This window comes from Rhyacophila brunnea, unplaced genomic scaffold (assembly GCF_057557595.1).
Source record: "Rhyacophila brunnea isolate RB1 unplaced genomic scaffold, BYU_Rbru_1.0 scaffold_5, whole genome shotgun sequence".
Lineage (NCBI taxonomy): Eukaryota > Metazoa > Arthropoda > Insecta > Trichoptera > Rhyacophilidae > Rhyacophila > Rhyacophila brunnea.
This window is the reverse complement of record NW_028233170.1, coordinates 43908005-43935494: the sequence shown is the minus strand read 5'-3', so window position 1 is coordinate 43935494 and position 27490 is coordinate 43908005. Positions and strand designations below refer to the sequence as shown.

Here is a 27490-nt window from a genome sequence, read left to right as displayed (position 1 = left end):
GTGGCGGTAGGCTGTTAAGATCCGCCATGAATAATGCACATTACACTTTGTTAGTCATATCTACGTATTTGTTTTTATTGAACTAACACTACAATTTACAGATGGTAAGTATTGGATAGTTTTTAAAAATCATTTAAACCCGGCCTATATTTGTTTTCATTGGAATATTATACATATTGTTGATTCATTTTTTAAATTCATTAAGCCATGCCTAAGCCAAATTATCATAGATAAAAATATTATTCTATCTATAAAATTTTAATATTCAAAGTTATGTATGATTGAATTGCATAATTTTTAGATATTTTATAGATAGACGAGTATTTATGACTATTATGTATTATGGCTTGGTTTCGCAGGGATTAATTGAATTTTAAAAACTAGCCAGCACCATCTGTAAATTGTAGTCTCATTTCAATGAAAACAAATACGGATGACTGACAAAGTTCAGTGTGCACCATTTATGGCGGATCTTAACAGCCTACCCCCACTGGAGACGGCTCAATGAGGATACATGTCACATGTACCTGGAGAACGCGCGAGTTAAATCGCGTCATCTGGACAAGACCTGACGAGAAACTGTCTAGATAGAAGTCTTCTAGTGCTTAAAAGTAAACCACCACTGCCAATGATGATGATGCTGTTAATACTACCCAGCAAACGGTCCTCTCACCTCTTCGACTAAGTGGCTAGTAAACTTGGCTCGTTCTCAAATAACATCGTGCTGGTCGACGGTAGTTTTTATTTATTGCATTTAATTAATAAAATGTTAACTTATCTCTCGCGTTGGATTTAAAACTGGTAGCCGGTGGTTGGTGGCTCACAGCTATTCTAATAATTTAATAAGTTGGTGGTTATTTAATCCAATTTGTTCGTGTCTAGATCACTATCTTGTTCGTGAGCATTGCCGGCACGTGAGCATGTTTTTGTTGTGATAAAAATAAAACCCTGAAATTAACCATACGGTAGCATGAAATAACGATAATTTCTGTATAATAATATTACGAATATAGGTATGTAGTGAACATTATAAATATGTGAACATTAAAATTGTGATTAGGTATGATTATAATGATTGATGGAAAATGAGTACCGTATCAAAATTGACCGACTGGCCAAAACTTTCCATCTTTTATTAGAGTTGAGACTTGGGACCGTAAAGAAGAAGGTTATATGTAAATTGTACCTAAGTAAAACATTTCACCGTGGAGCAATTCGCCATGAGCTTTCTATCGGAAAGAGATGACCGTATAGTATATTATTAGATTCAATATGAACATTAATTTAATTTTCATTGCTGATTTTGACAAAATTCATGAATTCAAGAATGAAATCCCAACCTAACCTAACAAATCGAGTGCTTAAAGTCAGACAACGTTATCTACAAAAAAGTGTTTTTTTTTTGTTGAGATAACGTTATTTTACATTTACGGCTACATGATAGTCAAACAACGTTATTTCAATCTTTTCTAATTTCTTATTAAATCGTCAGTAAATTTTAACGCTAACTACATAAGTTACCCTTGTTTTCATATTTTTTAAAAACTATTCCTATAAATTTTAACATCATCATAAGCAAGATAAATGTACAATACACAATAAATTATAAAATATTAACATTAGGTTTTAAATAAACATTTTTCTTGTTGAGTTACAAGAATCTAAAATAACGATTTTTGGCTCTCCTGTAAAGTTGCACTTTTGTAGATAGTGTTGTTTGACACTAAGCCATCGAAATAATCCAGTATATCGGCTATTTTCAATTTTTTTTTGCTGCTAGCTTCCTGTAAAGTATAAAGTGTAAACCGACAAGAACCGTGTTTTATTTAGACACTATTTTATGTCAGTGCTATGCGACCCAAAGAGGTTGGACGGTCTTTAATATACGGCCATATATTTCCGAAACAACATTTCACGATGAAGTGTAATACGGCGAACTGCATACGTACAGGTTTCCGGACACGAAAGAAGAACGGCATAAACTTGATGCTTTTATAATGAAGTGTTAGAGTCGTATGCCAATGCATAGTCTTAGAGCGCATGCAGAACCATAGTTAACGCGACTAACTTTAAGCCGGCTCTCACATCAAAAATCGTCTCGCCTAAAACGTGTCGAATACGTCAATGTGTCGTCATCGTTATTCCCAAAACACACGTTTCCAAATTGAGCACCGCAGATTGGGGTCGAATGCAACTGTTTCGTTTGAAAAAAACATCTGCTGTTGCAATCGTCAAGTTGCACGCTTCTCAGACTGTAAGTCGATGACGCCAGGATGCATACATACTACTATACTACAAATTGGTCATTCGTATACCGGCTCGCCGATCACCGCATTCAAATATCTATATGTTTCGAAGGCTACGCGTGACTGTCGCTAAGTAGATGTGCGCGGTCTTCACAAGCAACACTGGATCTCAGTTCTCGGAAGGTTTGTTTTATGGCTGTGCGGCACAGGAGACGAACAACATAGATAAATCTTATTAGAACGCTTATGTGTAAGAGAGAAAGAACATGTGACGTGTTTTTCTTGTTAGAACGGCTGCTTAACGTCAATGATTCTGCATCGTGCCTTAGCATTTACGATTTTTTATAACCTTTTTAACCAATTTTTTATATAATTTTTTAAATTCATTTCTCGATAAAAAAAAAACAGCCAAATTGTATGTGGGAAGAATATTACTATCACTTGATTAAGGGTTAATAGTCAAAAGCGCTTCAGAGAGTATTAAGAGCCATTAGATAAAATTTGCTGCAATTAAGTATGACGCCTTTAGCATAGTAGTCTATGTGCATGGGCGCGAATCCCGAGAGATGCAGGTTTGATTCCTGCCTTACTTTTTCAAAAAAGGTTTTTTTCTCTTGGTTATATTATTTTCTCAGAAGTGTTTTCAAAGTTATGTATGTTCAATCATTAGAATGTTACTTTCATATCTTGTGAATTATTCGTTGAATAAAAAAAATAGTTAATTATTTTAGTTATCTGAAGTGATTGAAAACCATAGTAGACTTTGTTTGCCAGAGTTATAATTATTGCTCACAAGTCATAACTATTTTTATATCCATACCTAACATGTCAGATTGTACGTCAGTAAATTTATTATTTTAGTAGAAAAACTAATTTAATAATATTTAAGTATTACATTCATGTGCCGCTAATGAAAAAGCTAACTCCGGTAGCTGTGAGGTCGATATTTAATGCCTGTGTTCTTAGATACCCGTGTTTTCAGTTTATTCGTGGCCAAAGGGCCCAAAGGGGTCTGTAGAAGAGGCCGGGGATTCCCGGTGGGCGGATATGGACCCTCTGCGCTGCGAAAGGACCATAAACAATAACGATTTTGAAGATCTTTTTGATTTTTGACTGTAAACGATTAATAAAACTAACATTTTACTATTTTTCGAGATAGAAGATAGGGCTAGACAAATAAGTAGCTACTTTCGGTGGTTTTGTGAAACTCAATATTTTGATACAAATATTAACTATGATAAACATATGGAAATATAAAGTAGATACTTATTTAGTGTTAGTTACTTGGCAAGCAAGTACCTAAATAGTTTATAAAGATTAGATTTACTGTTAAACGATTTTTTTTTGTTCCAAGTTCAATTCGCAATTTGTAAAATTATTAATTTTGCAGATTTGACCTTTAGGATTGAGATCATCAAACCTTTCCTAGGATTGAATTAATTGTGAACATAACAAATCAAAATTCAGGACGTTCATAACATGAGATTTAGATTATAACAAATATCTCTCACAAGAAGAGAAAAAGAAAAAAATAAAAAATAATTAATTTTATACAATAAGTAAAATAAAGTTTCAAAAACAAAATGCAAAGTACATCATTGAAAATATCTACCCATGTCTTTCGGGAGCGCATTAACTAGTCTTGCACCCCTCACTAATGGTGCATGATAGACTTGAATCGAGGAAACAGTTCTGATCTAGACCTAGTGATGGCTGCGATCAAATTCTTTTGGACGACATGATTGGAAACCATCCCTCGTATATGAATGTGAACATGTTTTTGAGAGAGATTTTTTGGATAAACAACAATGACGTAGGTACTGTCCAACAAGAACCAATTGGCTACGTGTTAAAACTGTGAACTAACGAGCTCCTCTCATTTTCAACCGCACTTCCATTATAAACTAACCAGCTCCTCCCATTTTGTCGACGACAGTGCCTTTGGCTTGTGCCTAAATCTTCTTGTTGGACAGTAATATTTCATTTATATTAGGTACAAAAAACGCTTACATGGAAATAATTATTTTAAAGGTGTGACGTTCAATATTATGCATAGTGCTAATACACAGAAAGATTAATAAAATATAATTCCGATAGGCTATACCCCAAAACACTACATTTTGACACAGGGTTTTGAATGTATGAGCGTCCTACGAAAATGAACCACAAATTATAGACGTGCAACAAGTATTGTGTATTACTACCTTGGAATACACCAATATTGAATGAGCGTCAGTGCATAAACCATGAGCAGTTGTCAGAAAGGAGGATTCTTGACACGTGTTAAAGTTTATCTCACATTCTTCCACACTTGAGATCGGTTGCCAGTTACTCCACACCCGTTATTTCTGAATTCCCTGTAGGTATATGTAATGTAAAATTTAAATAAATAAAAAACAAAAGAAAACCAAAAAATACAACCAAAAGTATGTACAAGCCGTAATTGGGCTTACCATCTTCCAAAATAGCGACCACAACACAATAATATAATAAGTGTGACGTTATCTATGTATTTTGAAAATTATTCAAAGCCTCCTCTTTAAATAAATTAATTCTCTAAAAGTAAAACCATATTACACTATCAATCAGTAATTAGTAGGAGGTTCTTTTAGTTGTATTTCGTAGGTTTTATTTGCATTTGGTTTTTCGTCGCTATTTTTTTAGATTTCCTCAGTACGGTTTTTATCCATTCTGAGATATTTAAATATATAAAAATAATTATAAGATAAAAAGAACTTTTTGTACTTATACTTACCACGTTTTTAAATTTTCTGCTGAATCATATAAACTTGACAATTCTATGTATTAATATTTTAGGACAAATTGGCAATTGTCAACAAATCATTTTTTTTGCTATTTTGCAACAAACACACCGAAATGTCATTTTAATTTCCATAGTAACGCACGTATATATTATTAATTTAGTTGCTAGTAGATACCACCCCCTTAGCAACCAATAATAGTGGATTGGATTACGGATTTCTTCCGAAATAACTTTTCATACAAAACAGAATTAACTGAAAATGAATTCAATTCTACTTGAAGATGGCTAAAAGTATTAAAAAAATGCATTGGCATCGTGTTCTGATATATTCTAAAAGTTTCAAATGTCTAGCTAGTCGGGAAGTTAGTTAAAAATCGATTGTAAGATTTGTACTGGATAAACAACCACCGGACAAACAAGAATACGAGCTAAGAAAAACGTGGTAAAAAGTCAAGACGGTATTGCCATTATGAAACCGAATAATTAATTGATGAAGCATTAACTAGTAACACTGTGTATGTCTAACGTTTTTAATTTACCACGCATGCGCAGTTAATCAGAGTACCAAAAATATGACTAATCTGAATGAAACAAAAAATATAAGAAAACCGGGCGCTGCGATGAAGATTTGCGATAGTGAGAGATACAAGCGAAAACAAATGGGAGCTGTACTACATGGACTGATGGGAGGAAGATAGTCAGTGGCCAGCTACCGAACCCCAAAGTATGACATTGGAATCTGGCTGTACGGACACCAGTCACAGACATGAATAAGTTTCAACGCAGAGGCGAAACGATTCGACGAACTTATATTATGACGTATAATCGTTTATTACAACGTTTTTATTAGCTCATATTCTTGTTTGTCCGGTAGTTGTTTTTTATCAATCGATTTTTAACTAACTTCCTATTAACTATTATTGGTTGCTAAGTGGGTCTTAGCAACTAAATTATTAATGTTAATATATGACGTATACGTGCGTTACTATGGAAATCAAAATGACATTTTAGTATTCTATATTTGTTTGTTTGTTTGTTTTTTATTTACTTCATATCAAGTACCTACAAGTTTGAGCATATTGAGCATAATAATTCATCAGAAAATTTAAAAACGTTGCATATAAAAAGTTCTTTGAATTTGGAATAAAAGAATTTTGAGTTTTTTTTTATATAATTGCTGTAAATGAGTAGGTATTGAAAAAAGCCAAACTTTAACGTGTATGTTGTGAAGAAAGCAGCCAGTCACAATTTGGGAAAAAATGAGTTATCGTGCTGTAACACTATGTAATTTTATGTTTTTCTGGTTAGGTTGTACGTATAAATTGTACGTATGGAGTTCGCCCACAGAACAGATAATAAATAGAATGCCGATAGGCTATATAACAATGACATTATTAATGGACAACGCACTCAATACAGTAGCTAGTAAGTAAATTCGCGCATAGCGATATTCGCACATGTATAGGTAGACGTCACGCAATTTCCATTATGCGATATCACGCACTGGGAATTTATAGCAATATGACATTTATTGTAATGGCGTTAGAACAGTGTTTCTAGTGTCAATGTTCATTCGAGCGAACCCGTTCGAACCGAACCTTTCGGCAGACCCGACAAAAAGCATCGGGAATTTATATCAATATCACCTTTATTGTAATGGCGTTAGAACAGATTATGCCATTCGGCAGACCCGACAAAAAAGTGAGCGTCATTTTTTTCCAGATGCTTCGTCCATATTAATGTCATTGTATGTATATACCAACACAGTACATTTTGACGCAGGGTTTTGAATGTGTGAGTGTCCTACGAAAATGAAACACGCATTATTGATTAATTTAATAAAATTATAATTTTTTGGTACTTATTCCACTTTTAATAAATAAATCTGGATCGGTTTCGTCCGCCTCAGAGGGACATTTTCAACTGAGGCGGCGAAACCGGTCCAGATTTATTTATTAAAAGTGGAATAAGTACCAAGAAATTTTGAGTTTTATTAAATTAATTAGTTCCACAATGAATTTACAGTTAACACAATAAAAGAAAATAATCTTAAACATTTAAAGAATAATAGGTACGTCAATTTAATTATTTACGTCTGTATCACAATACGCAATATGTTTGTAAACGAAACGCGCATTCAATATTGGTATCTAGTGTTTGAGGACACTCAGCTGGATTTTTATTTCTTGAGTTTTATGATCCGACCGTCATTAGGTCATAAACCAAAACTGGCTTTACAGCCTTTCGCATTTCTATCCTATTAATTTGTTCTGTGGGCAACTTCCTCGGATCTTCTGTTAAAATTCTTATTCATTTTCCACGAACAGTGTAGATTTATTTAACTAACATAATTAATATTATCAACAGAAAATATTTCACAAAAAGGCGTACGGTACGTAATATCTACTTTAATAGTATAAAAAAACGAAAGATATTGATTAGTATTAAACACAAAAAGTATGTAATACTCATTCCACATGATGTAATATCGATCAGAAAGTTTCGTCCGCTTTAATGGCACATTCTCAAATGAGTTGAATAAGTATTATAAGTGTATTTTTTTTATTTTTTTTAATAAAAAGTCAATTCCAATGTTTTTCTTGTAAGACATGACGTAAAAAAAGTCATAAGAAATGTCGAGATGCTGAGGAAACCCTACACCTGCGCGTGGTGCGGTGCGCAGGTCTAATAAATTAGTCGAGGCGTTAGTTCGACGGGACGCCGCTAGGGGACCCGGCCTCCCGCACCGACAGGTTTCCGCCTCATTCCTAGCTAATTTATTGGTCACATTCCTGTCAAATTTATACGTAATGAACGGAGAGGGATATTAAAAAGTGTCCAACACGGGTTTATTATCATTTATTTTATACTCCCCGTGTATTCATTCACTTTTTAATTCCAATTATAAGTAAAAAAAATCGATTAATTTGAAAAGGCTGTAGGTACCTACTTAAGTATTTTTTAAGTGATTTTCTTTGATCGTTATTATAGTATACATCAGAGGTCGGTTGTGGCGTAGGGTGGAGGAAGTCTATTAAGATCCGCTATAAATAGTGCACATTAAACTTTGTAAGTCATGCGTAATGTTTTTATTGAACTAAGACTACAATTTACAGCTTAGTTTTTAAAAATAAATTAAGCTCTGCCTAACCAAACCATAATAGTTTCGGTATATTTTGAACGATCCAACAAAATTGTGCACACTTTTTTACTCATACTTATTTGTTTTTGTTAAATTAGAAATATTACACATACCTATTGTTAGTTTTTTTTTTCAATTTATTAAGCCAAACTATAATAGATAAAAAATATTATTCTATCTATAAAATATGTATGATTTAATGCGCAATTTTATAGATAGAGAAGTATTTTGTGACTATTATCGATTATGGTTTAGTTTTCGTGGGGTTTAATTGAATTTTAAAAACTAACTAAGAGCATCTCGTCACTGAAGAGACACTAATTCGAGAAATTGACATATTGAGTTAGTTATACCAAAATGTTCCTTATTTCAAACTTTACCATCTGGAAACCTTCTTAATAAATAAACAGTTTTTATTTTAAAGTCATCCTTTTACGATTACTTAATAAACTCACATGATAGACCATTTCAAACATTTTAACAACTTCAAAGTCAAATTACTCAAAACTAGTATTCTCCAGTTAGTGTGTTCTGCCAGAACAGAGACGATCTGTAAATTGTAAATGAAAACAAATACGTATGACTGACAAAGTATAGTGTCCACTATTTATGGCAACGGAAGTTTTTTCCATTTTCTCTGTTCAATGATTTAAGGCTAAAACGTTAAAAGGCTAAAACGTGTTTCTGTCAATCTTAATAATTTCAATAATCCATTTTAAACAGACGCGTATTTAATATTAAAATTAATTCATTACACATATTATGGTAACTATTACAAATTACAAATTTTAGACCTTCATAGCATGCCAAAAAAGTGGTTTTCATAATTTCCTATCCCCAATAAAATACTGTAGTAAGTCAAAAAATGGCATTTTACAATAGAGTTTTTTGAAGTTTTCTTCTTATTGTGCCATTCCCTAGCGGAGGTCGGCCACCATCAAGGCGATCTTAGCTTTCTCATCTGCTACCCGAAACAGTTCAGTGGAGCTGCTCTCGTACCAATCACGGAGGTTCTTAAGCCACGAAATGCGGCGTCGTCCTCTGCTACGCTTACCATTGATCTTTCTTTAAATCAAAAGTTGGGGGATGCTGTATTTTTGTCCTCTCACAATGTGACCGAGGTACTGTAGTTTTCTGGTTTTGATACTGCACAGAACTTCTCGGTCTTTTCCCATTCGATTGAGAACTTCAACATTTGTCACCCGTTCAGTCCAAGGAATTTTGAGGATGCGTCTATACCTACAGCCACATCTTGAAAGCTTCAACTCGCCGTGACTTGAAATTTAAAATCTTTCAAATATTCACTATACATACAGGAAAATCTCATTGTATATATCTCAGTTTTAATTAAAACATAAAAAAATGGAATATATTTTATTTTAATATTTCTGAGTTACCAAATAATTTTATTAGGATGTTTGACATTAATTAAAACCATTGTTTCGGTTGTTTAGAAAGCTTTTGTTGTCGTTAGTATTTAGTGACAGTATTTTACTATATTAAATAGTTTTCAATCATAGTGATAAAGTGGTTAAAATATTAAAATAATTTTAATAATATTTACAAGATCAAAAGAACTTTTTATATACTTACAACGTTTTTAAATTTTCTGTTGAATTATTATTCTCAATATGCTCAAACTTGTACTTGATATGAAGTAAATAAAAAACAAACAAATATAGAATACTGAAATGTTATTATGACATTTCATTTTCCATAGTAACGCACGTATATATTAAAAAATTAGTTGCTAGAACCCACTTAGCAACCAATAATAGTCTTTTACTTTTCACGGATTTTTCTGAAATAACTTTCCATACAAAACAGAATTAACTGAAAATTAATTCAATTCTGCCTAAAGATGTCTAAAAGAATTAAAAGAATGCATTGGCATCGTGTTTTGATATATTCTAAAAGTTTCAAATGTCTAGCTAGTCGGGAAGTTAGTTAAAAATCGATTGCAAGATTTGTACTGGACAAACAACCACCGGACAAACAAGAATACGAGCTAATAAAAACGTTGTAAAATAGCAGAAAAACACAAATCAAACTAGGTATGTCCATACTTAACTCTAAAAAGGCCATTTCTGATTCAAGACAGTATTTTACTAGGGATGTAAATTAAGTATAAAAGTGAAATCATAGAAATCCATTAAAATATAATTACTTATTGCAATATTTTCAATAAAATTTTTCCACTATGGAGTCTTGAGAAGGCCTCAAACTTTTTCAATGCCTTGAGCCTCTTTGTAGATAGCTAGAACCGCTGCTAGTAAGATATGATTTTAAAATAGTTTGATTTCAAATGATTTCAGTTGATAGTATTGCCTACTGAGATAATACCAAAATCTGACATTTAGTTTTGAAGAGCATTTAAAAATCATCTCACGAACTGTACTAAATCGCTAAGTATAGTCATAATAGGCAGATGTTAAATTATTTTCCCAATTAACTCGGTTTAAATACCAAGGCTGTTACCAACTCCGGTCAAAACATAATTATATAAATACACATTTTTTCATTGATTTACTCCGGTTCCGTGTGAAACCAAATACCTGGCACCTTCCTCTGGCGACTCGCGGAAGCTGTAAGTCAGTAGATGACGTTCCACGGTCGGTGACATGGCATACCAGAGATGCATTGAGGCATTTGAATGCCGCAGATGCTTGAGGTTGAATCAAAAAGTATCGGAAATTTATTTAAGCGTCGCAGGCAAAATTTCTTGGTGTTTGTTTGATTATGGGTGTATTAAGCCGGCTCTCACATCAAAACACGTCTCGCCTGCAACGTGTCGAATTCGTCGACGTGACGTCATCGTTATTCATAAAATACAAGTTGTCAAATAGAGCTCCGCAGACTGGTCGAATGCGACCGTTTAGTTTGAAAGAAACATCTGCTGTTGCAGTCGACAAGTTGCACGCTTCCCGCTTCTCAGGCTGCGAGTCGAAGACGTCAGGACTCATACAAATACATACGAATTGGTCATTCCTATACCGCCTTGCTGATCGCTGCATCCAACTATCTATACGTTTCGAAAGTTACGTGTGACTGTCGCTAGGCAGATCAGCGCGGTCTTCATTCGCAACACCGGATCGACGTTTTTGGAAGGTTTGATTTATGGCTGTGCTCGTAAGTATCAAGTCGTACCTACCTATCAAATTAATGTTCTTATTGAATCTAATAACATTGGAACATTACCGTCTGCAAACAAGTGTTGCATTTAAATGGTTTTGAAACATACGTAAAACTTACTTCACGGCGAAATTCTTTACAATAACATTTTTTCTATCCAATGCTATTCGGCCATCTCTTTCCAATACTGAATTTATGCTACGACGACCTGCAAATATACATATAATAATTTTATCATTAAAATTATAAAGTTCTTTCGAATGTGTAAGAGGGATTTTTGAAATACGTATTCATAGTTTTAATGTATTTTTTATTTATTATAAAAACATAAATTTTTATAAACAATACAAATTTGTTTAACTTGATTTCATTTTTATTTATATTCTGTCAAGCTTCAATATTGTGTTGATTTAATTAACATAATATATTTTACATACTTAGCTTATGTAGGTACATATGTACTGAATTTTTAATCATATTGGTAATTATATTTTTATAGGTAGGTACTTACCAAAGTATGTTATTGTTACAACCAGGGGTTGATAGTTGCTTATTTTAAAATAAATGACGGAAAACTGCTCAGTTAATGAAGACGTTTTAATATTATTACTTTGAGAGCTTCGTGAAGCTTTAACTCCCCAAGCCTCAGCTAGGATAGTCCGCTACTGGAGACCAGATACATCTTTGACACTCGGTGTACATTTGTGACACCCAGTGTACGCTGGTGCCGGTAGCTCCTGGCGAGGTGGTGTGCAGTTTATGAGGGGGACACATCTTGGAGTCGCGAGACCACACACTACTGCTCGGGGAGTCGCGGGGGCCAGCTAGCCGCGGGGGGGTTCCTTGCCGCATAACACCGAAGCCGCGGGGGGCGGAGGCTGCGCTGACTATACCTGAGAAGAAACATTCATACAATTAATAAAATATATATATTTCTATACTTAAATCATATTATTAAAAACTGAATTATTGGGAATGTTTTTTCTATCATTTAGAAAGAGTGACTGACTGATTAAAATTATAATAAATAGTCTTCATATTATGTACGCAAACACTTAATTAAATAGTGTTCAATCAAATAAATAGTTCAGATGCAGAACTAACCTGGCGATAGAATTACATTTATTCAACCAAATCACTACATATTGATATATTTTTTTCTACACAAAGATAAGTATAGTTCGACTAAGCTTTTAATCTGCTCATGTAGGTTTTTACTCTTTATACTATTTTTCTAATACTACTTATATTTTTATTTCTATGTATGTACTTTAATACTGTTTATTACATTTTCTTGGATTTTTATGTCATGTTATGAACGTCTTGAATTTGTAATTTGTAAAGTAATCGACGATGGCCGCGCGGCGTTAGCGTCGCCCTATAAAGTCGTGGATCCCAGATTCGAATCCTGGGTCTGGCAAATACACATAATGTTTTTTTCAATTTGTGTATGAATCAGAGTATGGACCTAATAGGTTGAGCAAGTGGCTGACATTTATTTCTCGTAAAAAACAAAAATCTGTTAATACAAACCTTCACTATCTGGAGGCCCATATGATCTTATTGGGATCGGATATGGTCGAAAAAAAGTAATCATAAAAAAGATTGAATAAGTAAGTATAAAATTCGTTATTATTGTGATTTACTGTCAACTTTAATTATTTAAAATATTGAAGTAGAAGTATAAGTTATATTAAATGAATAATATGTACTGGGAAGGAGTTGTGTTTATATTATATGAAAAACAGCAATACAACCATAATATAATATTATATGCTGTCGTCAAAGTGTTGATCTATAGCAACTGGCATTTTGCATTTGTATCTTATTAATCTGTTTCGTGGTTTACTGCCAAACTTTTATGAAACGATATTTTTCGAATGCTAAGAAATTTAATCAGGGAAGCAATTTATAAGGATTGATCAGAGAACTCAGAAATAATTGGAACTGAAATACCTAACGGGTGTGGAGAAACAGGCGACCGATCTCGAGTGTGGAAGAATATGGGACAAACTTAAACACGTGTGAAGAATACGCTTGTATTTCGTATTGCCAACTACTCTTGTTTTATGCACTATTGCACGTATATGAGAGGACAATAATACAGCATTCCCCAACTCGTCATTCAAGGAAAGATCAATGGGAAGCGTAGTAGAGGACGGCGCCGCATTTTGTGGCTTAAGAACCTCCGTGATTGGTACGAGTGCAGCTCCACCGAACAGTTCCGGGTAGCAGACGACAAAGATAAGATCGCCTTGATGGTGGCCGACCTCCGCTAGGGGATGGCACAATAAGAAGAAGAAGCACGTATATAATGCGTGGCTTATTTTCGTAGGACACTCACACATTCAAAACCTTGCGTCAAAATGTAGTGTATTGGGATATAGCTTATCGGAATAATATTTATTAATCTGTTCTGTGAGATAGACAATTAATGTGTAATATAATATAATTAATCAACGCACGTGTCTCTAAAACGCGTAGGTTTAAGAAGATAATTTAGTGGTTTGCCGTCGAAACGGAGGCGGTGGGTCTGGCATGACTTATCAGCTCGCTTGCGTCTCGTCGAGTAGGTCGCGTTTCCAGCACTGGATGGGAATGGGACGATTTGACACCGCGAACTGGCCTCCGCCGATTGGCCTCCGGTAATTGGCCGCCGGTACAATCGGACGCCGGCCCAATTGGACGCCGACCCAATTCGACGCCGACCCAACTGGCCTCCGGGAGATTGGACGCCGCACAGTTGAATTAAATGCGCAAAGGAATAGACGTACGTTACGATTTGTTGGAGTAAATAAGCAAGTCAGTTTAATATGCTTCTATCTTCTCAGTAGGTGTACCTTATACATTTCGCGCTTGACACATTTTTAATATAGATTGAGAATAATTATTATGCCTGTAGATGTTTATTAAAAGAAAATAATTCTTCCCTCGCTAAAACTTAAAGATGTGCATAATCAATTAATTTATTGTCTATACATGGGTACTTATTTATATTTACAACAAATATTTAAAGTAATGTTAGATGTTAGAATGAAAATTACATTATATTTCAGCGTTTTATCGACTTAATATTATAATAAAGCTTAAATATGTATATTATTATGCATAAATGCGTATTTTAAGATAGTATGAAATTACAAACAAAATATTAAGTAAGTTATCTGCTAAGTATAAATGTTTCAGTAGTTTGATTGATAAACTACTTAGGTACTGGGTGCCGGACGAAATCCCGAAGGCCGAAATCCCGAATGCTGAAATCCCGAATGGCCGTAATCCCGAAAAATGAAAAAATACAAACATCAATAATTGCGCAATTTTTGTAAGAGAGACAAATATGGGTTTTTCTGATTGCGCAATTTTTTTTCAGGAGAGACCATTTTGTAGAACGAATGGATTTTGTGCATCTTGCAAAAATTGCGCAATCCACGATTGCGCAATTGTTGATGTTTGTATTTTACATTTTTTTTATATTTACACAAAAAATGGGTTTTTGTGTCTCTTGCAAAAATTGCGCAATTATTGATGTTTGTATTTTTTTTATTTTTCGGGATTTCGGCCTTCGGGATTCCGGCCATTCGGGATTTCAGCGTTCGGGATTTCGATATTCGAGATTTCGGCTTTCGGGATTTAGGCTTTCGGGATTTCGGCCTTCGAGATTTCGTCCGGCACCCAGTACCTAAGTAGTTTATCAATCAAACTACTAAAACATTTATACTTAGCAGATAACTTACTTAATATTTTGTTTGTAATTTCATACTATCTTAAAATACGCATGTATGCATAATAATATATATGTTTAAGCTTTATTATAATATTAAGTCGATAAAACGCTGAAATATAATGTAATTTTCATTCTAACATCTAACATTATTTTTAATATTTGTTGTAAATATAAATAAGTACCCATGTATAGACAATAAATTAATTGATTATGCACATCTTTAAGTTTTAGCGAGGGAAGAATTATTTTCTTTTAATAAACATCATAAGGCATAATAATTTTTCTCAATCTATATTAAAAATGTGTCAAGCGCGAAATGTATAAGGTACGACTACTGAGAAGATAGAAGCATATTAAACTGACTTGCTTATTTACTCCAACAAATCGTAACGTACGTCTATTCCTTTGCGCATTTAATTCAACTGTGCGGCGTCCAATCTCCCGGAGGCCAGTTGGGTCGGCGTCGAATTGGGTCGGCGTCCAATTGGGCCGGCGTCCGATTGTACCGGCGGCCAATTACCGGAGGCCAATCGGCGGAGGCCAGTTCGCGGTGCCAAATCGTCCTAGACCCGCACTGGATTACTTGTGACCACGGAATCAAGAAATTATGTGACCCTGCCTACAAAATAATATTATTCATACTGATAAGGGTGTATCAAAACTATATTTTTGTTCAACATTCGTACTAAGTACCTACTTACGGCAAAATATTCGTAGGTTTCAAAACTCATTGATATTTTTTTTTATTAGGCAAACGAGGTTATAACTTCGTGAATGAAATTCAAATCCAGTTGACATATTATATCAAGATTTTATAGCCAAGTTTTGTTTATGACTGAAATGCTTGAAATACAAAGGCTTCGGAACGTCCTTAAATATTACCAATACCTATTGAACCCTTAGTACCTATATGATTAATTTTTTTGCAATTTTTACTACATTGATACGAATCTCTGCCTGATTACTTCGCATAAAATTAGATCAAATGATTATTTATCCCTTGTATTAATATATTATGTAGTAATAAATAAATAAATAAAAAGAGAGATAATAATATGTATAGGTATGAAAAAATATTTTTAGAATATACCTATTACTTACATCATTTTCATCTTAGAGCCAGAGTGTACAGTTATGAAGCGTATACTCCACATTTATAGGTACCGACGTAACTATTAATTATTCAACACGTGTTTACGTGTATCCCATATTTTTCCACACTCTACAATTAAACCTTGTTACTGTGATACTCAGAAGAAGGTAACGCTCTGAACATTATTAAACGTCTGTGTTCCCTGGCATTACAAAAACGTGCGTATTTTTCAAAATTTGAGACTAAAAAATTCTAAACCAATTAATTCAATTACGGTTTATCCTGTAGGCAACATTTTCTAGGGGTCTCCGAATCTGTGAGTGCCTCTGATAGCCTCGTACCCAATGTCCTTGACATATTGAGATATTGAGAAGATACAAACAATATTATCAGTATCAATCCAAAACGCAAAAGTATTGATTAGGTATTTACTTGATAGTTTTTTTTCTTCAATCTTATAATTCGGTATAGGACTGTAGATCTTGGTCGCTTTATATGGAGACGTTTTATGAAGAGTCTTAAAGCAGTTGCCAAATTCATTGTGCTTCTTTTCAACACACACATTGAAAAAACGTTACATATTATGATATTATTATTTAAAAGAAAAAACTTCTGCAAAGAATAATTCGCCGAAGCCGTTATGCCGATTTACAAATGGCAGAAAAGCCTCCAAACTAAATAGAATGATCATCAATCAGGTGTTTGATGAAGTGTTAATTTGAAAGGGACGTTTCACTAATAGGTTTTTGTTTTAGGAAAAATGGATGGTAGCCATTTGACATGCTCTCGGTTAAAACACACATTGCAAAATAACATTATGAATTTGACGAACCTGGGGTTTGAATCCAATCTAACGTTTGTAAATACTATCTGAGTTTTATTTAAATATAATATACACACTGACTGCGCTGAAATGCACGTGCATAGAATACCGGAGGATATACCGGCGAGGTATGCCCCGAAGGCAAGAGAAGACCTGGATGCCCGAAATTGAGATGGTTGGACTGTGCCACAGGAGATTTAAAAATGCTCGGTCAAAACAATTGGAGAGTGTCGGCGCTGGATCGTCCAGGATAGAGGAAATTTTTGAAGAAGGCCAAGACTTACCAAGGGTTGCAGTGCCATAAATGATGATAATATTATATCACAATTTCTGCTCCATTATAAATATCTGATAATATCAGATATTTCTTTTTTCGCTAAGAAAATTGATCGTTAGAAATTTTATTATTACAATAATTGTTTTTGGGATTCCTAATAATTTATGTATTTTACAACGTTTTTATTAGGTCGTATTCTTGTTTGTCCGGTGGTTGTCTATCCAGTACAAATCTTGCAATCGATTTTTAACTAACTTCCCGACTAGCTAGACATTTGAAACTTTTAGAATATATCATAACACGATGCCAATGCATTCTTTTAATACTTTTAGCCATCTTTAAGTAGAATTGAATTAATTTTAAGTTAATTCTGTTTTGTATGAAAAGTAATTTCGGAAGAAATCCGTAAAAAGTAAAACACTATTATTGGTTGCTAGGGGTCTGGGGTCCTAGCAACTAAATTATTAATATCTACGTGCGTTACTATGGAAATCAATATGAAATGTCAAAATGACATTTCAGTATTCTATATTTATTCAGTATTCTATATTTATTCAGTATTTATATCAAATACATTTTTTTTGATCGTTTATGCTAGTCAAGTTTATATGATTCAACAGAAAATTTAAAAACGTCGTATATAAAAAGTTCTTTTTATCTTGTAATTATTTATAATTAGTGTAGAAAAATAGTAATTAGCATATTTGCGGAAATGCTTTGCTATAATACGACTCTAAAGTCTAAAGGTTAATGTTATAGCCTGGAGTTATTAGTTTAGCGAATAAACAACATAATATGAGACCCTTTCTAAAACAATTAAACGTATGACTGGCATTGAATATTTTTAAAATCGACACATGTTCATTATTGGTTCCATTTAAGGATCGAAATTCGGAATAGAATAATATTCGATTCCGTGGTTATTGACCACATAGTGTCGATCATTAAGAGCGTACATACGTGAAACGGCAAATAATTTTCAACACTATGTGGGACGTAATTTCGGCCGCGTTGCCATTCGGAGAGCGATCGTGGACTTGTGAGCACGTCAATTTATTTTGTGATGGCGTCGGAGGAATATATTCTTAAATCATGTAAAGATGACTAAAAAACGTTCCGCATGTACTTGAAAAAGAAAACATGTAAATAAATATACTATTATTATCAGTAATATAACAATAAACATAACATTAAATGGACGCATGTTGGATTTTTTTGACAAATTATATTTCGTTCGGCTCGCGTCATTTGCACAATCCGCGCATCGCCTAGTCACGATCTTTTTAGACCATGCCTCAGCTGAGGTATAGCCTTAAATAATTGTATTTTTGTTAATAATTCAAGAGAGAGTTTGATAATACTTAATTGAAGATTTATACAAAACGTGAAGCTGTTAGGTTACTTAGGTTTGGAGTTACTCAATAATACGATTAAGTAAATTAAGTACCTACATAATATATAAGAATGTAATATTCTTATTAATGACAATAATATCTATATTATTTTGAAAAACTTCAGAAACATACCTTTTAGAAAAAAAATATATAAAAAGAAATCAAATCTTTTACTCCCGAGGTGAGTGATCTTATCCTTTAAGCTACCAATCCGCTTAAGAGTCATAGATATTTTGTCATAATAACTAATTTGCATGACTCATAGATGTGCCGGGTAATTTAAATGTTAAAAGCACTTATGCGGACAGTATATCTATCCATTTTACCACGTTTTTCTTAGCTCGTATTCTTGTTTATCCTGTACAAATCTTGCAATCGATTTTTAACTAACTTACCGACTAGCTAGACATTTGAAACTTTTAGAATATATTATCAGAACACGATGCCAATGCATTCTTTTAATACTTTTAGCCATCTTTAAGTAGAATTGAATTCATTTTCTGTTAATTCTGTTTTGTATGAAAAGATATTTCGGAGGAAATCCGTAATCCAATCCACTATTATTGGTTGCTAAGGGGGTGGTCCTAGCAACTAAATTATTAATATATACGTGCGATACTATGGAAATAAAAATGACATTTCAGTATTCTATATTTGTTTGTTTGTTGCAAAATAGCAAAAAAATGATTTGTTGAGAATTGTCTTATTTGTCCTAAATTATTAATACTTACATAGAATTGTCAAGTTTATAAATGATTCAACAGAAAATTTAAAAACGTGCTATATAAAAAGTTCTTTTTATCTTGTTATTATTTTCTATGATTTCTTTTAATTAAATTGTTTAGGAAGTTTTTCAAAATTATATACCTTAGAAAATTGTTTACACTTCATTTTGTTAGAATAATATAATATGAGAATGTTGAAAATAGCGACTACATTTTTAAACATACTGCCTTTCTTTTTTTGGCCATGTCTGATCCTAATATGATCATATGGGCCTCGACAGTGTGGAGGCTTGTGTTAACAGATTTTTGTTTTGACGAGATTTAATGTTAGCCACTTAATTCTTTCAGAATTATTAATAACCATATACTTGCTTTTTCGTAAAAGGTGGTTGTTAGTAATTTTGAACAATCACAAACACCAAGAATATGAGAAAAACACATACAAATATTGCGTCCTCACCGGGATCGAACCCAGAACTCTCGGGTGGAAGGCCAGCGCCTTACGCACTGCACCACAAGAGCTGTCCTGACTCCAAAATCAAATTGAAAAACAATATATTTTTATTTATTGCCACGGGACCAGGAACGGTAACCAGGGACCCACGACATTATAAGCTGACACGTCCTAGCCCATCGTGGGCGACAGATTTATGTACAATAGTACAATATAGCGTTTTCAATGTTAGGCGTACTATGCGAAAAATAAAATTTCAATGTAACCCACTACTCTCTCTATCTACTAATTACAATAATTCTACACATTATTGAAATGTACAAATATAAATTATAGTAGGTACCCAGATTATATCAGAGGGTAGGGAGGCAATTTTAATTTATGTTACAAAAAAAATATTCCTTGTTCGCAATCCTACTTAAAAATCTCATTGCTTTACAAAATATCGTGCTAAATATTATTATAGAACGATTTTCTTTAATCATACTTTTGAGTATAGTCTAGAAGGATGAGAAATATTGTTTAATATACTACTTACTGAAGAGGATCAACCATATTCAACGATCAATAATGAATCATTTAAGAATAGCGTAATGCGGCACGTGCTATCGATTATTCATTATTCCGAAACAATCACTAAAATTGACAAAAACTAGCATTCATATTTTCTTTAAAGAGAGGGCTCGGTATTTAGATTAAGGCTATACTTCAGTAGTTGAGGCATGGTCTAAAAAGATCGTCGGTAGGCGATGCACGGATTGTGCAAATGACGTATGCCGAACGAAATACAATTTTTCATAAAAATCCAACATGCGTCCATTAATGTTATGTTTATGGTTATATTACTAATAATAATAGTACTTATATTCATTGATGTGTTTTCTTTTTTAAGTACATACGTAAAGTTTTTTAGTCATCTTTACACGATTTAAGAATATTTTCATCCGACGCCATGACAAAACAAATCGACGTGCGGACACCTCGACTATCGGTCTCCGATTGGCGACTAGTGAGAAATTTCGTCGCACCTACTGTTGAAAATTATTTGCCGTTTCACTGAAGTACGCTCTTAAAGGCTCGGTAATATCGGTTGGTCCGGGTCTTACGTTCTCCATGAAAGGCAATGTTTATAACCTACCTTAAAAACTAAAATAAATTCGAGAATTCTCAATTCCGGAATTACAAGACCAAAATATTAAGTAGTATCCTGGGATAATGGATTTTGTAATACCGAGATTGTAAACAGTAGTTTAACTACCTACGTAATATGAAAAAAATGTCTCACTACGCCGATATCCACAACCAGTATTTGACAGAACAATACACATGTCAGCATTGCTTCCGTGGGTGGCGAGCAATAGAATATTCATTACAAGCCAATAGTTTATTGATTAGTAAAACAATCAACGATTAAAACCATACAGATTAAAAGCAATCGCTTGATAATGCTTGTTCATTTGTTTCTAAATATGGACGATAATTTTTTTGCCGGAATAAATTAATTAAATTTGAATTGGTCTCTATATGAAAAACGAATTAAGTAATTTGAATTTTGATTAATTCTGATAGATTCAGTTTTTATGCCTGTCTTATTACGAAAGGTAAAAAAAAAACTAATTACATGAATACGTATCCCACAGCTTCTCAAAACTGTTTGAAACTAAACCTCCAATAATTTATCTTTACCTTACTTACTTTCCAAAAATGATAACAACTGTTTGTACGACTTTGTTTTTTCTTTAATTTTCAACAATAGGTGGAATGAAATTTCGCACTCGTTGCCAATCGGAGAGAGGTAGGTAGTCGAGATGTGAGCACGTCAATTTGTTTTGTGATGGCGTCGGAGGAATATATTTTTAATCATGTAAAGACGACTAAAAAACGTCACGCATGTATTCGAAAAAGAAAACATTTCAATGGATATATTATTATTACTAATATAACAATAAACATAAAATTAAATGGACTCATGTTGAATTTTCATGACAAATTATGTTTTGTTCCGCACGCGTTGTTTGCACAATCTGCGCGTCGCGTATTCACGATCTTTTTAGACCATGCCCCAGCTGAAGTATAGCCCTAATCTTTGTTAGTGTGAATTAAAATACATCATTTTTATAATTGAATTTAAAAAATCTATATAATTATTTTTTTTAAATTGAAATAAAAATGTATTTTAGTCCGTAAGTACTTACCTACTAACCGACTTCCGGGTATATTTCCAGACACTTTGCACGTTGAGTATATCATCAACAAGCAACTGGCATGTACCTAGCTATAATTACGGGTGGATGGTCACTTACGAATTACTGCGTCCTGTCGCCTTTAATGGATCCGGAAATCCAGATGAAGAAGAGGTGATATTACATTCACATAAATATTTTGTATTTTGTCGTTCCTGGGAGAGCAGGGTCCGGACCCGAAAAGTCTCGCCTTATGTGCTCGCTTAATTTGATCCATAAGGCTATACGAGTTGAAAGATAGCTTGCGTAAACGCGGTGCAAATGCAAACTCTGCCATTCATGGTAGTGACTTGTCCCCTCGACTTACTTCTTTTTAGGTATGCATACATATTCTAGCTAAAAATTGAGAAGGGATCTTTATTTAGCTACATATTTTTGTTCGACTTATATGCAGCGTAAATGGAAACTCTGCCATTCTTGATAGTATTAATTGACTTCTGTGTCTCTGATAAATATCTTAGAAATCGGCAGCATTTATTTGTAGTTTGTTCTACCAAGCTACATTGGTGATGAAAATTGGGAGAGCGATGACACTGTTTAACCAAATCGCATCAAATATTGATATATTCCACTCACGTGAGATGAGTTTACTGTTTAGGTGGAGGTTGTTTTATAAATTCTTACATTGGGGTCATCCGGCGTACTTCCAATTATCTACTTTATATTTTTTCTCTTTATACCTACTGCTTATATTTTTTTGGTTTTTAATGTCATATTGTGAACGTGTTGAATTTATAATTTTTTGTAAAGTTTACTAACTTATGTAAATAAATATATTTGAAAATGACTAAATTTAATAAGAAATGTTAAATATAATATTATGCTTTTATTCGTAAGTACAGGCACAAAGTTTGAGAAACTCTACTCAAGACGGCAGGGAGTTTTTAATTAGTTTCCGTTATATGGTTACCCACCCATCTATGGATTTCCATATATTGAGCAAATTCGTAATAATTAATGTTTGATTATGGTTTCCCAGAAATTTAATCGCATAGATAGCCGAAAAACTACAATAAAAACCAAACAACGTGATTAATGTGAATAAACGATAGAATCAGCTGGTTTTTTTACTACCATAGTGATTATGCAAGGAAAACAAAAGAAACATAATATAGCTATGTGAAAAAATGATGAATGTAATCGGATACCTACTGCAATTATTTGTAAATCTCTATTATTTGCTCAGTAATAACTTTTTATAAGACAAAGAACTTATTGGATAATAAATGGATATAAGAACTTTGGGAATAATGTTAACTTAAAACTTAGCGTAAAACTCTTATTTCATAAATAATTACAAGATAAAAAGAACTTTTTATATACAACGTTTTAAAATTTTCTGTTGAATCATATAAACTTGACTTGACTAGGTTAAACGATCAAAAAAATTGTACTTGACATGTCATATTGATTTCCATAGAATAATTTAGTTGCTAAGACCACCCCTAACAACCAATAATGGTGTCGAAATAACTTTTCATATAAAACAGAATTAACTGAAAATGAATTCAATTCTACTTAAAGACGGCTTAAAGTATAAAAAAATGCATTGGCATCGTGTTCTGATATATTCTAAAAGTTTCAAATGTCTTGCTAGTTGGGAAGTTAGTTAAAAATCGATTGCAAGATTTGTACCGGACAAAGAACCACCAGACAAATAAGAATACGAGCTAAGAAAATCGTTGTAAAAAATAGGAGTGGTTTATGGACACGTACCTTTTAAAAATATATAACCAAATAAATAAATTAGGGTTAGAAAGGTAAAAATTCCCGAGATTGGGAATAGGTTATCCGAATTTTCAACTTTAGTCATAGTCGACCTTCTTGAAGATAGGTTTATAGCCCGAAATAGCTGTCAATGTAAATGATTTGAGAATGTAACATTCTACATATTATATAACAATATATCAGTGGCGAAAGGTGGAGGTAGGCTGTTAAGATCAGCCTTAATTAGTGCACACTAAGCATTAAATGTAATGAATAAATAAACAAAGTTTAATGTGCACTATTTATGGCGGATCTTGACAGCTTACCTCCACCTTTCGCTACTGCAATATATAGAATGTTATATAAGTACCTACTCAAATCTTGTTTCTTATTCGTTGAATAAAAGAAATAGTTGATTAAATATTAACAAGTTCAAGGATGTAATATAATAAATATTAAAAATTAATTAGTGATCTGCGACGTCGGTTAGTAATTAAGGAAATAATAATTAATACCTACCTTAATTTAATATACTTACTAAAACCGATAGCCAACATTATAACGCATTTCATATAACAACTACTAGTTTAAACCGTCGTTATTTAGTAAGATCCCCGTAGCTTAATTGGAAAAGCATACTGGCGCGAATCCAGCAGATACGGCTTCAAGTCCCGTCAGGTGTCATATTTTTTGTTCTACAAACTGATTTTTTTTAGTGTGTATATATTATATGCATGAGTTGTTTACAAAATAATTGTGTAGATGATTCAATTAAAGCAGAATTGAAAAAATTAATTTCGTTTCAAAACCATTATAACGGAGTTATACTACGTAAATTATTAATTAATAAAAAATAAAAGTGCTACGAAGTATAGAAATATGCATGACACAAATAAAATAAATCAATATGATATAAGAATAAATTTAAACAAGAGTAGGTACCAGCTTAATGTAAAATGCCAATAGGCTTTACCTACCTATCAATCCTGTCATTCATGATAGTGTATAAGCACTGTAAAAATGTGCTCAGTTCGTCGTAAATAACGAGACGTTGTACAATGTACCTGGTTGTATTGATAACTGCGTTGTTATCAGATATTTATATTCATTCATACATTTTATATTAATATAGAATATAATATAAAAAACATACACATTCTTTATAACACTATAACAGGCCGAGATACCCAATGACAGCAGTGTAGTTTATTTAGTGTATTTAGTAACAGAAGAGAAACACTCACAAACACCCAGGCTTTGACAAAATCACGCAAATATATGATATACGGAGCTCCCGGATGAAAAGCCAGCGCCTTACGCACTGCACCACGAATCAATACCAGTCAATATCAAATTCTTGTTCATATTACAACTAACAAACTTTACTTTACTACATACTTTACTACAGTCTGCACTGCTTTACGAAAAATGCGTCATTATTTGATCTCTACTATCTCTACTACTAATATCACATTATTTGATCTGAACTATACGGCCATTTCTTACTCGTACAGCACGGTGAACTGTGATACGGTGAAATGTAATTTGAACGTAGTTATGCAGAATGTAGCTAGATCACAATAATGTCGAGCTGAGATAATGGCAACAACATCGAAAAATGTATGTAAAATGTCGAATGTCAAATTGTAAATAGTATTTTATTTCAAGAATATTTTTTTTGCGGCTTGGCTATTTTCAGCAGAATGTAGAGAAAACCTTCTCGCATCCGATCTATATCATATCTCATTTTTTTATTTGTCGTGGACTGGCTACTTTCTGCATAACTAATGTCCATTTGTGACTCTGCTTGATTGCGATTTGTCATTTTTCAAAAAAAACAAACAGTAAATTGTCAGCCAACGCGTTAGGTAATCAACCTATATTGAATCCTTTCGGTTGAGCGTTGAAACATTTGCTGTATTTTTAAAGTGGTCGTAAATTAGTCGGAAACTAGATGAGCAGGGAAGGGGGCCACTTGGCGAGGTGCCCCCAGAGGGCGGCCGCTGATGATAATTTTAATTGAAGCAGGCATTCCCGCCACAGTCTTCGCGGAGCCCCCCGTCGCGCGAGATTTCGATCTGTTCAATGGCGTGCCCTGTGAGTTATTAGTTTTTTATCCTTGCATTTTGAGGATATTTTACGAGTACTAAAGGAATCTAACTTTATAAAGCAGATTTTATTAAGTACATAATTAAAATTATATTGTGAAAATTTTATTTGGTGAAATTATAATAACGCAGATTTTATATATATCTGCATTATTGTTCCAATCGTATATTATTTTTTTCGATGCCGAAGAAAACCATCTTTAAGATATCCATAAGCACTGAATGCTACTATCATTGCAATAAGGGTGGTATATATTGGGATTTTATTGTGCATACTTTTACCGCACTAAGCCCATAAAAATATATAAAAAAATAGCAGGTTATCTGTAAAATAGAGAGAGAGCGATAGCGATGATCACTGATGATGTTGCACTGATTTTCTGATGTTAAAATTGTCCACTTTCACAATATTGAAAAATGTAGTGGAATTAATTGCTCTGTAGGTACATATAATTCATACATATACTACTCACAAATCCAGCGTCGAGTTTCTTTGAAGTAGATGACGCAATCGATTCGTCAGAAGATTTGAAAGGGGGCCTCAAAATATACCATAATCTAAAGTAGATTCGTATTTCTCATAAACTGAGTATATAAAAAATTACAAGATAAAAAGAACTTTTTATATACCACGTTTTTAAATTTTCTGTTGAATTATATAAACTTGACAATTCTATGTAATAATAATTTAGGACAAATAAGGCAATTGTCAACAAATCATTTTTTAGCTATTTTGCAACAAACAAACAAATATAGAATAGTGAAATGTCATTTTGATTTCCATAGTAACGCACGTATATATTATTAATAATTTAGTTGCTAGGACCACCCCTTAGCAACCAATAATAGTGGATTGGATTACGGATTTCTTCCGAAATAATTTTTCATACAAAACAGAATTAAGTGAAAATGAATTCAATTCTACTTAAAGATGGCTAAAAGTATTAATGCATTGGCATCGTGTATATTCAAAAGTTTCAAATGTCTAGCTAGTCGGGAAGTTAGTTAAAAATAGATTGCTAGGTTTATACTGGATAAACAACCACCGGACAAACAAGAATACGAGCTAAGAAAAACGTGGTAAAATAGCCAAAACATAACAAAACCCTGGCAACTAACATCAAAGGGGATAATAACATAATCACTCAAACAGATACGTACTTGTACCCAAAAAAATATATAAACCACTAATAGTATGTGTCAGCATTGTCATTTTCAATACTAATAACTATTTTTAGTTACAGGATGTGATTCTTGGAAAGAGATTTTTTACTGGGTAGGTACGTTGGTAAGTTGGTATTTATGGTTTTTATTTGATTTTGTTATCGTGCGGGGCCTTAAAATCAGTCAGTGCCCCCTTAAATCTGCCATTACATATATCGTAAATCTAAGTGAAAACAATGTTAGTACGTATATTTGGTAAATGTATAGTGTTATAATTTTTATGTTGTTATTTTTTGCTGGAAAATCATGATATTAAGGCCCGTGTAGTCTAGTGCATAAGGCGCTGGCCGTTCATACTCCAGGTGCGATCACGATGAGGTCACAATACATTTATGTAATTTGTTCAATGCCATGGTGTTTGTTTCACTTATTACTACTGTCATTAACAGGCTCAATTTGAGCCTCATGGCCTATCTTTCATTCGGAAACTTAAA

At 33.2% G+C, this 27490-nt stretch overlaps 1 protein-coding gene across 1 annotated transcript in view; it reads left to right on the top strand.

Moving 5' to 3' along the window:
• LOC147066447 (uncharacterized) overlaps window positions 1-27490 on the top strand; it is a 1147709-nt gene that overhangs the window by 519054 nt on the left and 601165 nt on the right. The gene's annotated exons all lie outside the window — the stretch shown is intronic.